This window comes from Protopterus annectens, chromosome 1.part0 (assembly GCF_019279795.1).
Source record: "Protopterus annectens isolate FY-2018-M chromosome 1.part0, PAN1.0, whole genome shotgun sequence".
In the NCBI taxonomy this organism is placed as follows: domain Eukaryota; kingdom Metazoa; phylum Chordata; order Ceratodontiformes; family Protopteridae; genus Protopterus; species Protopterus annectens.
The window spans coordinates 1,989,797,080-1,989,814,636 of record NC_056725.1 but is presented as its reverse complement, the minus strand read 5'-3'; positions in this window follow the sequence as shown (position 1 = coordinate 1,989,814,636).

Genomic DNA, 17,557 nt, shown 5'->3' with positions numbered 1-17,557 from the left:
CAGCATGTTTTTCTGAGCAATAAAAATGATGAAACTCTAATGACTGGCATTACTAATTCTAATCCTTAGTGATTTACCAGTAAAAGAAAAATGAAAATGTTATGAACTGCAGGACAAAAAAAAAACGAGGAAAAATAAGGATGTTATGGAAAAGTGGAGACATTTGAGAGGCAGAGCTATGTTCTCTGCTTTGAGTATGCATTTATTCACACACACACACACACACACACACACACACACACACACACACTCACGCACTCATGCATGCATGCACACACGCGCACGCGCACACACACACACACACACACACACACACACACACACACACACACACACACACACACACACACACACACAGGAAATAAATTAGTTACTTACCAGATTTACAGATAGATCCACTCTAAACAGTGCAAAGTCTTCAGCATTGTGCTGTGTCCAACTTTTACAAAAAGGCAGCATTTGTACTATACTGCAGATTTGATTACTACTGGTTCATTTTGACTGTGAAAAAGCTCCAGGCAGTCTGGTTTTCATTAGCTCTATAATCAAGCTAATGAAAGAGAAGAAATTAGAGTTGTCTTGTGTCAAATCAGGGCAGCAAAGTGGATGCAGATTTACTATTTAAAACTGGAGTAGTCTGCCAAATCCTGAATGGTTGAGAAGTATGAGATAAAAGCTTTGTTGTCAAACTTGCTAACCAGTGTTGAGTCATTTGATATTTGCATGATGTAAAACTGTTAGTAATGAAGTTGAACAGAGACACATTACAGCTGTGGAGCATTATAGAAGGGAGATTAAATTGTTAGAAAATGGAATGTAAACCAGAGACTGAGGTATTTGTTTTTTCTTTGAACTACTTTTTCATTTTTGTTTTAAGGACTTATGCTTTATGAACTACTCAGTAAAAAATCATGTTAAGTTAACTTAAGGTTATTATTACAACTACTTTGGGCCTGCTGTTTTTTATATATGTTAAAGGGTGGTGAAGACAGTAAATATATGCTACATGAAGTAATAATTTCTCAGATGCTATGTATGGTGAAAGCTATAAACTTACAAAACTAACAAATCATCTAAAACAAACATATTGACAGAATCTCATCAAAACTACAAAGTGTAATAATATTAAGTTGTCAAACACAGCTCAATAAAACTACTAATAGTAAAGGTATAGTTGTTTAAGTGTGGCATTTGACCATGACAGTCTTACTAATATATACTGATTTTATGATCTTTCAGTGGCAGAAAAAAAAAACTGAAAAGTCTGCAAAGATTGAGTTACTGCCAGTGGCAAAACAGAAATTACACCAACATTGAATCCCACTATAAATCAATACATATAATTATACTACCTAGATCTACTTTGATGTGTACAAGTATATTATACCTCTGCCAACAAAACCATGTTACACGAGACTTTAAAAAAGCACTGAATGATACATACACACACATACACATACACACACACACACACACACACACACACACACACACACACACACACACACACACGTATATATACATATAGGTTCATAGGAAGGTACTAGGCTATTGGCCCTAGGACCTATATAAGCATAGCCAAAAATGTACACTGGTGTTCGCCACCCAAGAAAATTATTTTCCTGTGCCCCTGTCGAGCAGAGCCACAGACATTATACCCGGGATGAATTTCCTATTTCGCATCCTATCATCATAATTCTTCTTGATGAGTGCTAATGAGGAGCTTTGTTTGACACAGATAGGTAGTTTGTTCCAGAGTATGGTAAGTCTCTGGGACAGGAATCTATTCCTTCAGCATGTTCTGTTTATTCTGGTGACAAGGTTTAGGTCCTTAGAGCATGTAGCTCAGAGGGATTGGGATTTCTTTAAGTTGAGTATGTCCAACAGCTCGGGGTTTGACATAGCTTTGTATGTTAGGCAGAGATTGCCTCTGAGTAGGCGGTATGCAACTGTGTAAAGCTGGAGGTTTTTGAGATGGTCAGCGTAGGTCATCAGTTTGAGGCCGGTAGTCCTCTTTGTGAGGTATTTCTGCATCCTTTCCAGTTGTTGTAGATGTCTTGTGAAGTACATACCAAAAGGGGTGTTGTACTCTATAATGGGTCTAATGAGTGATGAATAGAGGGGAACAATGACCTCTTTTTTCCCTGGATGAGAAACCTTTTGTGATGAGGTGTGCCATGTAGAATGATTTCCTGACTACTGTGGCAATGTGATTATCAAAGTAGAGACTACTGTCCACCTGTGTCCCAAGGTCTCTTATCATACTTTCAGTGTTAAGTAGACTACCACCTATGTGGTAGTTCATGGGTACAGAGTTTTTACCAAAGGGGATGACAATGCACTTTTTGGCATTGAGCCTGAGGCCATGGCTTTGACACCAGGTGTCTGTCTCAGTGAGGAACTTTTGTAGATGTCCACATTGTTAGGAGTTTCGATTATGGCTCCTAGTTTGCAGTCATCTGCGATCATCATTAGCCAAAGACCTTCTGTGTTAGCCTGTACTTCAGAGAAGTAGATACCAAACAGGAGAGGACCCAGGACTGAAACCTGTGGTACTCCATTTGTCAGTGGTCTGAAGTCAGATTTGGAGACTGCTACTTTCACAGGGTGGGTTCTGTCAGTGAGCCATTTGGCAACCCATCTTGTGACATAGGGATTTATACCTAGTTCAGTGAGTTTATCTATAATTCCAGACTGGGGAATGGTGTTGAAAGCCTTGGCGAGATCTAGATAGGCTGTGTGAACCACCTTACCCTTGTACACAGCTTTGGTGACTGCTTCAAAGAAGTCTATTAGGTTTAGGAGACATGATCTGCCTTTTACAAACCCAAACTGGGTGGGGTCCAGAGTTTGGAGATTACCAATGTCTTTGTTTATAAGTTCCATGATGATACGTTCCATGGCCTTGAAGACCAGATTCATCAGGCTAATGGGGCGGTAGTTCCCGGGGTCCGTGGTGGCTCCCCCTTTGTGGAGTGGGATAACTGTCACTGTGTGCCATTCAGTGGGCATAAAGCCTGGGGTGAGGCTATTATTGAACATGGTACTTAGGTGGGGTGCCAGTTCATTCTGTAGTTTGTGTAGAACGCAGCCTGGGATGTTGTCAGGTCCCATGGATGCTGTGTTCTTGGCTTTGGAGAGTGTGGTTTTTACCTGTGCAGCCATGATTACAAGAACTTTGTATTATTCCAGTATAGAGATTGGCCCCTTAGGGGGTGAGAGGGGGGTAAAGTTAGCACTGAACCTATCTGCCAGGATGTTGGCAATATCAGTTGGTTCTGTATATTTAGTGCCATTGTGCTGTAACTTAGAGCAGATCTGAGTGTTGCCATTGAGATTTTTGACATAGCTATAGAATGCTTCGTGGTTGTCTTTAGAATCAGTGGCAATTTTGTTTTCGTAACTAGCTTTGGAGGATTTTATGAGGGATCTCAGCTTCTTACTGAGGCTGACCAGGGAGTTCCTGCAATCATGGGAATTTACTCTTTTTTTAATCAGTATCTTTCTTCTGGTGTAGAGTTTGTTTATGGCAGGGGAGCACCAAATTGGCTTCCTTTTTTTGGAGGATAGCATCTTGGTTCTGTTAGGGATAGAACGATCCATGCACTCGTGTGAGTGTTTATTAAGTGCATTTGTGTTGGATTCAACAGTCATACCTCTATTGTCTGTCTGCCTGGGTGTCGTGAAGTTTTCCACTTTTGTCTTAAGAAGCATGAAGTTGGCTTTGCATAAATTTTTTACAGTGATTTCCCTAATGGGAGGTGTGGCAGGATGTGGATGTCTAGGGTTATTAGCTTGTGGTTGGATCTGACTAATGAGGAATTGACCTCTGGTGTGGAACACTGGTCGCCCATGTTGGTAATGACCAAGTCTAGAATATTGCTGCCCCTGCTGAGGGTGTGGATAAGTTGATCCAAGGCATTGAAATTTATGAAATCCAGAAAACGTTGAGCAAAAGAGTTGGTACATGAGTAGTTTTCCCAATTAATGGTGGGGTAGTTGAAATCATCCATTATTAGGGTGCTGGGTTGTACCCTAATATTTTCCAGTGTATTAAAAAATGGGGAGTTGGAATCCGGGAGAATGGTGGCTGATCTGTAGCAAGTTACAATTTGGGTTGCGGTCTTGCCCAGAGTTAGTTGCACTTGGATAATCTTGGATGCATTATGCTGAGCAACTAGCCTGGAGATGTGGATATCCTTAATGAATATGGACACACCTCCACCTTTAGTGTTTCAGTCCAGGTTAGGTGGCCGAAAGGTGTGGTATGAATTGTAGCCTGGTAATGCAGGGGTACTATATGGAACCTTGAACCAGGTCTCTGCACAGATATATATATATATATATATATATATATATATATATGTATATTCAATTTCAAAGCTCAAAATACAGAAATGTCTAATTTCAGTATCTTGAGATGAAAATATCGAAAGTGAAAATCATGAACCACGGAAGTTGTCTCAGAGCAAGTAAACACTTGTCCAAAACTACAAACTGCATACCGTACCATCATCACCCCACCTACGTGGGAGCTCTGCACCACACCCCCTAACTACATATACCAACTCCAGGATCACACTACAGTGGGGAAAATGGCATATCTCCCCATGATGCCTAAGTGTTTACTTGCCCTGGCATAATTTACATGGTTCTTGATTTTCACATTCGTCTTGACATTTCAATATTTCAAGCTTTGAAAGTGAAGCCTTAAATATATATATATATATATATATATATATATATATATATATATATATATATATATACACACACACACACACACACACACACACACACACACACACACACACACACATATGGATCCCCTTCAAAACATTGAATCTCCGCAATATTGAATCCGAATTCATCGAGATGACTTCACCGAATCTACATTACATCGAACTCCTGGAACAACAAAAACTAACCCCGGATAAACGACCACTCGACCAATAGGACAAAAAAAACCCAGCAGAACAAGAAAACCCTTCAAGTGGGGGCTTTGCACACTCCCCGTAACTAAATATACTAACTCTGACATCGCACTACTGTGGAGAATGGGCAAGGTTCACCATGGTTGCCAAATGGTCCTTTTCCAGGATTAATTTTCATTGTTCTGGGAGTTCGATATAATCCAGATTTGGCAAAGTCTTCTCGATGAATTCAGATTCCATATCATGAAGATTCAATGTTTTGAAGGGGACCCATATTTATATATATATATCTATATATATATATATATATATATATATATATATATATATATATATATTTATATATATATAGAGAGAGAGAGCTATAGATGTACATTTTGGATGTACTTCAAAATGTCAAACTACAAAAACAACAAAAGTCAAAACATCATAGGATTATAGGATCATAGGAGGTTACTAGGCTAATGACCCTAGGGCCCTTATAAGCCTATCCAAGTTTTACCCTTATTTTCATGTTCAGCACCTATCACTCCTGTCTAAGAGGAACATAGGTGGAATCCCTGGCTTGAATTAACGGTTGCCCATCCAAACTTTCAGACTGCATTTGAAGAGAGCCAATGAGGTGATCTGCTTGACAAGAAATGTGAGTCTGTTTCAAAGGTGTGGTGACCTCTGAGACTAATCTGTCCCTCCAGCAGGTTCCATTAATATCACATAACATGTTAAGGCATTAGAGTGAGTAACCTGTGTACCGTTTGACTTATGGATATGCAGCATTTTCAATAAAGCAGGGTTAAAGATTGCTTTGGCAGAGATCACCTCTGAGTAGGCTGTATGAAACAGAATAAAGTGACAGTGACTTTATATGATACTCATAGAACAGATGATGAAGACCTTGAATTTTCCTTGTGAGGAACCTTTGTGGTCTCTCCAATTGCTGCAGGTGCTTAGAAAGGTACATACCAAAAGGGGCATTGTACTCAATTACTGACCTGATGGGGGTAGAGTACAGGGAGGTCACAACTTCTTTTTTTTTGCAGGCAATGCCCTTAATTATCAGATAAGCAATACAAAATGCCCTTCTTACCATTGTGGAGACATGGTGATCATAGGTAAGGTTGCTATCAAACTGTGTGTCCAGGTTTCTCACCACTGACTGCATACTTAGGATTTTGTTATTTATGTGGTAGTTAGCAGTAATATCACTCTTCCTGAAAGGAATGCTAACACATTTGTTGCATTGAGTTTAAGGCATGAATTTGGCAGCAATAATAATCTGTTTGTGTTAAGACCCTTTTGTAGGATTTTGACATTGTTTTGAGATTCTATGACCACTCCCAGTTTGCAGTCATCAGCAAACTTTGTCAGCCACAGACCTTTAGTTTTAGCTTGTACTTTGCAGGAATAGATTCCAAATAGTAGAAGTCTCAGGACTGATCCCTGTGGAACACCACTGGTTACAGGTCTTCTGTTGGATGTGGATTCCCCTATTTTGACTATATGGGTTAGATCAGTGAGCCATTTAGCAAACCATCTAATGATATATGGGTTGATACCTAGCTGGGTACGTTTGTCAGTTGTGCTTGAGTGGGGGATAGTGTCAAAAGCCTTGGCTAAGTCTAGGTAGACTGTAAGCATAGATTTCCCCTCATCAAGGGCCATGGTGACTGTCTCAATGAAGTCCACTAGGTTTAGCAGGCATGAACTCCCTTTAACAAATCCAAATTGAGTAGGGTCAAGTGTTTGTAGATTACCAATATCTTTGTTGATAAGGTCTGTGATGATTCTCTCCATGAACTTGCAGATACATCTAGTCGGGCTAATAGATCTATAGTTCCTGGAGTTAGTGGAAGCACCACCTTTGTGCAAGGGGATAACAGTGGTCTTTTTCCATTCAGCTGATATGAAACCAGTGCTTAGACTATGATTGAAGAAAGTACCCAATGGCATTGCTAATTCTTGTTTGAGCCCATGTAGGACGCAGCCTGGGATGATATCAGGTCCCATGGATGCTGTGATTTTGACCACAGAAAGGGCATTCATGACCTGCTCTTTAGAGATTCAAGGTAAAGGTCAGGTGGTAGGGATGTCTTGGGGTAAGTGTGGCAGCGACAAGGGAGTGAAGTTTTTCACAGAACCTGTCTTCTAACAGTTTAGCAATGTCCACAGGCTCAGTATATGTGATATCATTAACTACCAGTTTGGCACAAATCTAGGCCTTTCCTTTTAGGTTACAGATGTAACTAAAGAATGCCTTATGATTGTCCTTAGTTGAGGAAGCTAACTTGGATTCATAGTTAGGTTTGGAGGGCTTCACAAGAAGTTTTATTTGCTTGTTTACATTGAGGAGGGAATGTTTCCAGTTTAGGGCCCGCTCCTCTTACTCTTAGACAGCAATTTCTTCCTTTTATTGTAAAGCCTGTTAATGGCAGTTGTCCATTAGACAGGTTGGCTCTTTCTGGAGGAGCTTGTTTTGGTCCTATCAGGTACGGCCAAGTAAATGCAGTTGTCCAAGTGTTTGTATAAAGCAAATCAAACAGATCAATACTCAAAAGAATGAAAAACAAAGCAAAAAAATATAACTCATATTTTTTTCAGGGGTCGAACTTCAACACCCCTGTTAATTATATACATCAAATCTGAGACTACACAACAGTGGCAAAAGGGCAAATTCCAACTTCCCACTATTCCATGCCCTCACACCAAATAATGACAGCAGAAACAATCAAATAATTATTTGGTTGTACTTTCAGGCTGAATTTTGAAAAGTGGTTTAGATAACTGATTTTTGATTAACGTGAGTTGTTATTGATTTTTTTTCTGTCTATGTTTTATATAGTTAGTGATGTTTGCAAGTTATAGTCAATAAACAGTGCCAAGGTAGGAAAGCAGGATTACTGATCTCTGCGGGAAATCACTGATGATGCAATGTCTGGTACACTGGCAGTTACTCCACTGTTTTGAGAGTTTTTTTTTTTCTCTCCTCAGAGTTGTTGCAATTGTGGAGTCCACATATATAAGAATGGGGATGAGGGTGGCTTACCCAACATTGGGAGCTGCAGAGGATTTGCCATCCTGCAAAAACATTTGCAGTTTTATGTGTATCCCCTGTATGTTTTGGGAATTTATGCACTTAACTTAGAAATAAAATATTTGGTGTAGTTTTACATTAAATCTGACTCTGCCAAGGCAATTTTCTACCAAATGTGTTTCTGGCAAGTTGTTTTCTACTAAATGAGATTCTACTGTTTTTATCTGTGACTTAAGATAGTATTACACATCTGGAATGCATTTGTCATGTTTTGAGTCTGTTGTGAGATTGAGGTGAATGGATTTAGTAAATTTACTTATGTATTGACATTTGATTACCGGGAAGGTCCAACTGGGTAGAAGCCCATTTTCAGCAGAGGCCCTTGAAGAAAAATAAGTATACAAGCATCAAAAATCAAACAAAACATCTGCAGTTTAGATATTTAGAATCAATCAGACATAATATCAAAACAATGGTTAAGAATTAATACAAGGTTTGTGACAATCATTTAAAATTTAGAGAAACTTTATGAAGTTTGTAGAGAAATTAAAGGTAAGTTAGACTAATACAAACAGGAATTGCAATATGAAGTCAGGTGAAACAGGCTTATGGTATATTTAGAGAGAAAGTCAGGGAAGAGAATTAAATAGCAGTAAGGAACAGGCATTTATAAAAGCACTCCGTTCTTCGTTTTTTGTTTTGTGTTGAATAAAACTATGTTTACAGTAAAGATATCATTTAGGTTTTGCATAATTTTAATCTGCTGCAGTGGCTTCTGCTCTATTAAGTATGGTGATGTGGCAAAACGCCTCTCTAATCAAGACAATCTCAATGAGATTTTATAAAACGTGCTATGGCATATGCTTGGAAAAAAATGTCTAGTTTGTTAGAGAAATATTAAGTGCTCTCCTATGTATATTGCTTTTTTAGTTGTTATGGACATTGTATATAGTTTTTTTTTTTTCTTGTTACTATACCGTTAAGTTATTGCTTTATAAAATGATTAAAAACAGTTTGAAAAAAAAGATTGGTCAAACAGTATGACTCACTTGAGCTTCTCCTTTTCCAAATTAGCATAGTTAAGGTCCCACATCATATCCTTGAAAGTTATAGGTCCTCCTCTATGAGCCAGGAAAGTCATAACACATACTTAAATATACTGGAGACACTTCCAATTCAACCCAACACCACATTCATGGGCGACTTTACCTAATCCACTATAAAATGGGAATCACACATGCAGACCCAGAGATTAATGGACTTTGTAAATGCAAGTGCCCTGAACCAGATAGTCCATACACCCTCTAGGGCACTAACATCTGTGGCCTAGTTCTCATAAACATGGGAGAACATTGCATGTCGCCCATGTAATGTCCCCACTGGTCAGGTCACACCATAAAGCCATCTCCTTTAAAACAAAAATAAAGCCTAAGACCTCAGCTTACCCTAAAACTTTTAGGAATTAATCTAAGGCAAAATTCCTATTATTAAGTGACACCCTAGCAAAATGTCAAGCTCCCCATACCCTGAGAATACTGATGTCTATGCAGAGTCATTCACTGAACCCCTGTACAATTGTGTTTTATCATGAATTATACTAGGTAATAGAGGTGCTGACCTTGCTAATAAAACAGAAATAGAAGAATATAAATGGATAATTTATTTTTGGGCTGACCATCCACCAGGACTAAATGTTACTAATAGTTTACATTTAAAACCACTATTAAAAGTGAAACATTCTCATGTGACTTTATTTTAAGTTGATGCTTTGTGCAGTAGTTATATGAATTACTTTAATTGAATATGCAGAGCTGATTTTAAATTTTGTGCTTTTATACCATGTGTTGAATTGTGTTGTTTTTATTGACTGGCATGTGATATATATTGATGCATTACAGCTTGTCTGTTTTATTGTTAAATGGAATGCTTTGTTTGTTGTTTTATAATAAACTGACAGTTTTGGACCACTGTTTCTCTTGCTTCTGCAACATTTGACTTCCTTGGTTCAATTTTGACTGATTAGGCAAATTTTTACCTGTGTCCTACTAGTGTAAGAGAACTGTACATTATGTACTGAGCTTCAAGGATATAACCATAGTGTACCCTACTGGAAAAGAACAGAAATGTATATAAACTATATACTTGTGCAAATATATGTTTTTATAGTAGAAGCTGGAACATACAGAGTTAACTTGGAAAACTTCAAGAAAAAAAGTTGAAATTAAAAATGTTTATGATGTGCTATAAAAGTTAGTTAATGCAGTAAGGAGACAGGATGTTTAGAGCTAGAATTTTCTTTCTATTGTCTTGAAACAGAAATAATTACTAGGTTTAAAATGTAAAGAGTTTTATTGCTCTGTGACTTCCTGGCTGCACATCTGAGAGATAAGTATTTTAAACACAGAGATGTTAGTATCTGTTTAGCCTGGGAACTGAAGTCAGGGGACAAAGAGTGATGTCTTTTGAGCTAACCCAGCAGTAATATGGATTATTAATTTAAGAACTCTCTTAGAGAAAATGTCTGGGCATTTTTTATCTTGTCTTGGACCTAGAAACATTCACTCAGCACTTCTGCTTGCATATTGCTCTGTAAGTAAGATTTAGGTATAGTATTTCTTTTAGATATAGATAGGAATATAGTGAAGATTAATTTAGATTTTTCTGTATTTATTTGGGATTGTCCTGCAATGTTGTTTTAAAAATATTTCCTGTGATTCTGAACTCTGTAGTTACTGTGTTGCTTGAGCATTGTCTTGCTCTTTTATTTATTATTAAATATATTTAAACATATCTTTGTGACTGATATTTGTGAGACTTATTTAAGCTCTTAGGTACGTGCATATATATATATTTGGTGACACTGTACATGCCACTCCTAAATAGCCTTCAAGTCTTGGTCATAGTTACCATTTGGATAATAGTAACATTACACAATAGGATTGGACACCCTTTGGTAAGGGCCTTATAGTAGCTGATAAGTAAGGGTGGCTGGTGGCAGCTGGTACTGCCTTATAGTCTGGGCAGAAGGCAGCATAGCTAGTAAATGTGTGCCAGCCTTTCCCAAGTGTGTGTGTTTGTATATCAATCAAATCTCAAAGTGTGCATGTGTCAGCCACTTGGGCAGGGACACAAAGCACTGCTTGGACAAAGAGGGTGCTGGAGGTCTTAGCTTTGCCACTTGGCTGAGATCTTAACCCTATAGTTGTACCAGTGTGGTGTCTTATTTGGGATCTGGAGAAATAGGGAGAAACCAGCCTAAGACTGACTGTGATCTCTGTGTGCTCTTAAGGGAAATTGTACTTTACTGTGTGTATACTTGTGATCCTCCCATTGTGTACATCCCTCCCTGGTGCTAGTGGTGAGGATTGAGGTTCCTTGATTACTGGGCCAGTGCAGGCTTATCACATATTAATTGGTTAGCAGGGGTGGGATATACACATCACATATTAATTGGTTGGCAGTAGTGAGTTGGCCACATCATATATTAATTGGTTTGTACTGGTGTGGATATTGAATTCTTGTGGCCTGTGTACAGTGGTCACTGAAGGTGTCTGAACTCTCAGCCAGCCATGCAGTGAACATTCAGAGTTCATATCACAATTGTTTTTTTTTGGTTTTTTTTTTTGTTTTTTTTTAGCTTAGTTAGTCAGGGAGAGCAGGCAAGCATGTCAGCAGAGGAGTATGGAAAGCTGACAAGGAGCCAGTCACCTGAGATGTGCCAGACTAAAGGACTGGTGCATGCCAACCTGACTAAAGCAGACATGACTGCAGCTTTAGTCACAGTTGCATCACAGAATAGCAACCATGAGGACAATCAGATTGGTCATGGAGATGGACAACTCTTAGAAAATGGACAGCTCAACCTTTCCACAGAGGACTTAAAAATCCACCTGGAGTTAAAGAGACTTGAGCTAGAGGTCAAGCATTTGAAAATAGAGGCAACAGAGAGACTGAGGTGTCTAGAGACTGAGGAAAATGAGAAACTGCAATGTCTGAAGGCTGAGGAAAATTAAAAACTGTGACGCCTGAAAGCTGAGGAGAGGGAAGGGCAGAGGGAACATTAAAAGTAGATGCTGACTCTTCACCAGAGTTATGGAGGTAATTGGGTAGGGAGTAACCAAACCCCAGAAGCAGCAAAGGTCAGTAAATTTCTTCCACAATTTACCAAGGGAGATGATTTTGATAGTTTCATTCATATAGGGGGTATGTAAACAGTGTAATGCTGACAAGGGCTCTGGGTATGGTTCCTGACCCCCGTACTCCATGGTAAAGCTGTAACTGTAATATCTAAACTGTCACATACTGATTGTTTAAGTTATAATACAGTCAAAATGTGTTTGCTAGTCTGTTTTAAGTTAACACCTAAAGCTTATAGAAAAAAGTTTTGTGATCATAGACGCAGATGAAAGTGTGTGTAAATATGTTGCTGAACTAAGCACTTATTTTCATAGGTGGGTGAGTGGATGTCAGGTCACCACTTTTGAAGGGCTGGCAGACCTTTGGGTGAGGAAACAAGCCCTTACCACTTTGCCTGAGGACATGAGATTCTTGTTACCTGATAGACAATGCACTACTACAGATGAGTTCGGGAAGAAGGGAGACCTATACCTAGTAAGCAGGGCATCACTGCACAGGAAAGGAACACCAGTGCTACTCATGTGTCTAAGGGAACCCATGTTGGGAAGCCCAGATTGCTCCAACAGAGTCTGCCAGTAGCAGGGGAAGTCACTAGTCCAGGTACATACATACATACATACATACAAATGTTTCAAGCACTGGCATTAATGTCCTTCTAGCTTGCCAATATACCAAAACACTTGTTCCCATAATAAATATCCAGGCTGTTCTTAACAATATCTAAACTAGTACTTGCTTTAATGTAATTTGGTAGTCTGTTTCAAGTATCAGCTACTCTGTCAGAGAACCAATTAGTACACTTCTCATTCCTATAGAATCTTCTACATAGGTTATCTGATGATTCTCCAGTACTTTTTGATAACCCCAAACATTTCCAGAGGTAGCTGTCCCTAAATGTCCTATATACCTGAATAAAATTACCTCCAATATATCTGTAAGAGACACTGTACAAGTTCAGATATTTTATTCTTTCATAATAATTTTGATTTTCACATCCATGGATGCCCTTGGTATATTTCCACTGTACTCTTTCCAGTTTATTCATGCTTGTTTTCATATAGGGTTTCCATATTGTTATTCCATACTTAAGTTTGGGTCTAATGTAATTAACAAACAATGACTTCATTATGTCTGATTTCCTAGACTTTATAAATCTTTTTATACAACCTATAGTTGTATAACTATCATTAGCCAAAAACTCATAGCTGAATCTATCCATATACCCAGGTCCTTAAATGAGTCTACAGTTTCAATCACTGTGTGCTTTATTAAATATTCACCTTTCAGTTTATGTCTCCCAAATTGCATACACTTAATTTTTGATGTATATCACTATATTATTCTCCTGTGCCCAAATGGTCAATTTAGTCAAATTATTTTGCAGACATGCCTTATCTGTAACACTTGTAATCAGTTTATCCAATTTCAGGTCGTCAGCATATAGACTGTAGAACACCTCAGATGAAAAAGTAAGGTCTGAAAGATACAATCTAAACAAGTAAGGGCCTAGGACAGAGCCCTGTAGGACACCTTGACTGTAACCAAGGATTTCAGCTGTCCAGTTTGTGTGTAATACTTGCCATGTCCTGTTTGTAAGCCATTCAGCTATCCATCTTATCAACAGTACATCAATACCTAGTTGTACTAATTTATTGATCAGTGTTTTGTGTATGACCCTGTCAAATGCTGAAGTTAAATCTATATATATCACATCACAGCACAATTTGTCATTCATAGCTGTTATTATATTGTTATAAAACATCATGTTACAGGTGGTAATAGATCTATTTACAACATATGCATGCTGATATATGGTTTCAAGTCCCAACCTATCCAGGTCTGACAATAACTTATCCATTATACAACGACCCCCCATTAATATTCAAAAAAATGTGCAGGCTGATTGGTCAGCATGCATGTTGTAAATCAGAGTTATAGTAATGGAAAAAAGGTCCGGTCGCCCGGACTTTTTCCATTACTATAACTCTTTTTTTTTTTTTACAGCAACGGAGAAAGCAAGATCTCTGTTGCATCACACTGTCTCGCTATGTTAAACTCGTTTAACATAGCGAGACAGTTTGTAAAAAGCAATGGAGATCTTGCTTTCTCTGTTGCTTTTTACAAACTGTTTTGCTATGTTAAATGGGTTTAACATAGCGAGACAGCTTTAAAAAAAGCAACGGCTCTGTTGCTTTTTTTAAAGCTGTCTCACTATGTTAAACCCATTTAACGTAGCAAAACAGTTTCTTTTTGCAAACTGTTTCGCTATGTTAAATGGGTTTACCATAGTGAGACAGCTTTAAAAAAACAACGGCTCCATTGCTTTTTTTAAAGCTGTCTCACTATGTTAAACCCATTTAACATAGCGAAACAGTTTGTAAAAAGCAACGGTGATCTTGCTTTCTCCGTTGCTTTTGCCCACAGCTCTGATGTACTGCGTAGGCATACGCACGCACAGTACATCAGAACTGCCACAGAATACAAGACAGCAGCGGAAGGGCAGCAAGGAGGCATTATACAATGCCATTATTTAAGAAAATATTTTTTTTTTCTTAATTAATGTCATTTGTATAATAGCAATAACCCACTTCTGGGTTTGAGTAATGCTGGATTTACCCACAGTTGGCTTTGTTTGGTCACTCGGGCTTCGCCCTCGTGACCAAACCACACCAACCATGGGTAAATCCAGCATTACCCACACCCAGGCATGGGTTATTGCTATAGTATTACCTTCTCCATTATTTTTCCACAACATGAAAGTGGACTTAAGGGTCTATATGACTCAGGGTTTGTCCTACTCCCCTTTCCCTTAAAGATAGTTTTAATAAGTGCATGTCTCCAATCTTGAGGAATCTCCCCATATTTATATGACCTAGTGAATAATAGATATAATGGTAGTGTAAGTTCTTGCTGAAGTGTTCTCAGGTCATTGTTACTTATTCTGTCTCCTACATGTGCTTTGTTTTGATCCAGTTTTCGCAGTTCTTTTTCAATATAATCTAATTTAATTCCAGTATCTGGGGTTACCTGGATGTCACTAGGACAACTTACCACCCCTTTTGTGGAGCCAAACTGTTTTGCATAAGATCTTGTAAATATATCTATAATCTGTTTTGTCTGAGAATAAATTTTAGAATCTGCACACGGTTTATCAATTTGTGTATCTTTACTCCTTCCACATGTTATGCATCTATTAAAAGGTTTCCTATTATACTCATTATCTTTATATACATTTTCTTCAAATTTTTCTTGGTCTTGTCTAATACTATGCTTAATCTGTTTGTCCAGATTGTTTATTTCAGTTTTCAAAGTTGTAGTTCGACCTCTCTTCCTTAATCAGGTATGTTGTTCTTATGGAAATATACCCCCCTGATGTTGTGTGCCTAGATCCTGATGTTAAACATTTTTTGGCTTTTTGCACTGAAACAATTTCTCTTTCAAAGCTTTCCACATTCCATCTGCAGTTTTTCCACTGAACACCTCACTCCCGTTAGTTTTATATAGTAACTGTTTTGCTTCCCTATAATCTGTAATTAATCTTCTGTGCACATGTCCAAGACTAAGGGTTAAATGTTTTAAATGCAACCAGAGGGGCCGTGTAGCATATAGATGTCCACAGAGGCAGTGTTGCGAACAAAATGTGGGAGATCCAGTAAGTGGGAATGACAAAATGCCAACAGTAGGTTGTCTCAAGACAACAAGGGTACCAAACTATCACCCTGCAGATGTCATGACAGGGAATGATTTTGATAATGCAGTATTGTATGTGTATACATTACACGCAGTCAGGCTTGGAGACAAGCATGTGGGTCTGGTAGCCTGGGGGAGACTCAGATAGAAAACACACTTGCAGCCAGGACTGGTGAGGTGGTTACATCAGGAAGGGAGCTACCCTGTAGCAGTGAGACTGAAGGTGAGCCATAGCTTCTTGTGGGTACTGATGTTCACTTGGAGAGAGTGACTGCAAGGGCCTAGGACAGAGCCCTGTGGGACACCTTGACTGTTACCAAGAATTTCACATATCCAGTTGTTGTGTGATACTTGCCATGTCCTATTTGTAAGCCATGCAGCTATCCATCTTATGAGCAGTACATCAATACCTAGTTGTACAAATTTATTGATCAGTGTTTAGTGTATGACCCTGTCAAATGCTGAAGTTAAATCTATATAAATCACATCACAGCACAGTTTTGCATTCATAGTTGTTATTATATTGTTATAGAACATCATGTTACGGGTGGTAACAGATCTATTTTCAACATATGCATGCTGATATGTGGTTTCAAGTCCCAACCTCTCCAGGTCTGAAAATAACTTATCCAGTATTACCTTCTCCATTATTTTTCCACAACATGAAAGTAGACTTAAGGGTCTTTATGATTCTGGATTTTTCCCACTCCCCTTTCCCTTAAAAACAGGTTTAATAAGTGCATATCTGCAATCTTGAGGAATCTCCCAATATTTATATGACCTAGTGAATAATACATATAATGGTACTATAAGTTTTTGGTGAAGTGTTCTCATGTCATTGTTACTTATTCTGTCTCCTACATGTGCTTTGTTTGTATCCAGTTTGTGCAGTTCTTTTTCAATATATTCTTATTTGATTCCAGTATCTGGGGTTACCTGGATGTCACTAGGACAACTTACCACCCCTTTTGTGGATCCAAACTGTTTTGCATAAGATCTTGTAAATATATCTATAATCTGTTTTGTCTGAGAATAAATTTTAGAATCTGCACACAGTCTATCAATTTGTATATATTTACTCCTTCCACATGTTGTGTATCTATAAAAAAGTTTCATATTATGCTCAATATCTTTATATAAATTTTCTTCAGATTTTTCTTGATCTTGTCTAACACTATGCTTAATGTGTTTGTCCAGCTTGTTTATTTCAGTTTTCAATGTTGTAGTTCTTCCTCTCTTCCTTAATCAGGTATCTTGTTCTTATAGAAATATACCCCCTGATGTTGTGTGCCTAGATCCTGATGTTAAACATTTTTTTTTACTTTTTGCACTGAAACAATTTCTCTTTCAAAACTTTCCACATTCCATCTGCAGTTTTTTCCACTGAACACCTCACTCCAGTTAGTTTTATATAGTAACTGTTTTGCTTCCCTATAATCTGTAATTAATCTTCTGTGGACATGTGCAGGACCAAGGGTTAAATGTTGTAAATTAAACCAGAGGGGTCATATAGCATATTGATGTCCACAGAGGAAATGTCGGGAACAAAAGGTGGGGGATCCAGTAAGTGGGAATGACAAAATTCCAACAGTAGGTTGTCTCAAAACAACAAGGGTAACAAACTATCACCCTGAAAATGTCATGACAGTGAATGATTTTGATAATGCAGTATCGTATGTGCATACATTACACGCAGTCAGGCTTGGAGACAAGCATGTGGGTATGGTAGCCTGGGGGAGATCCAGACAGAAAGCACACTTGCAGC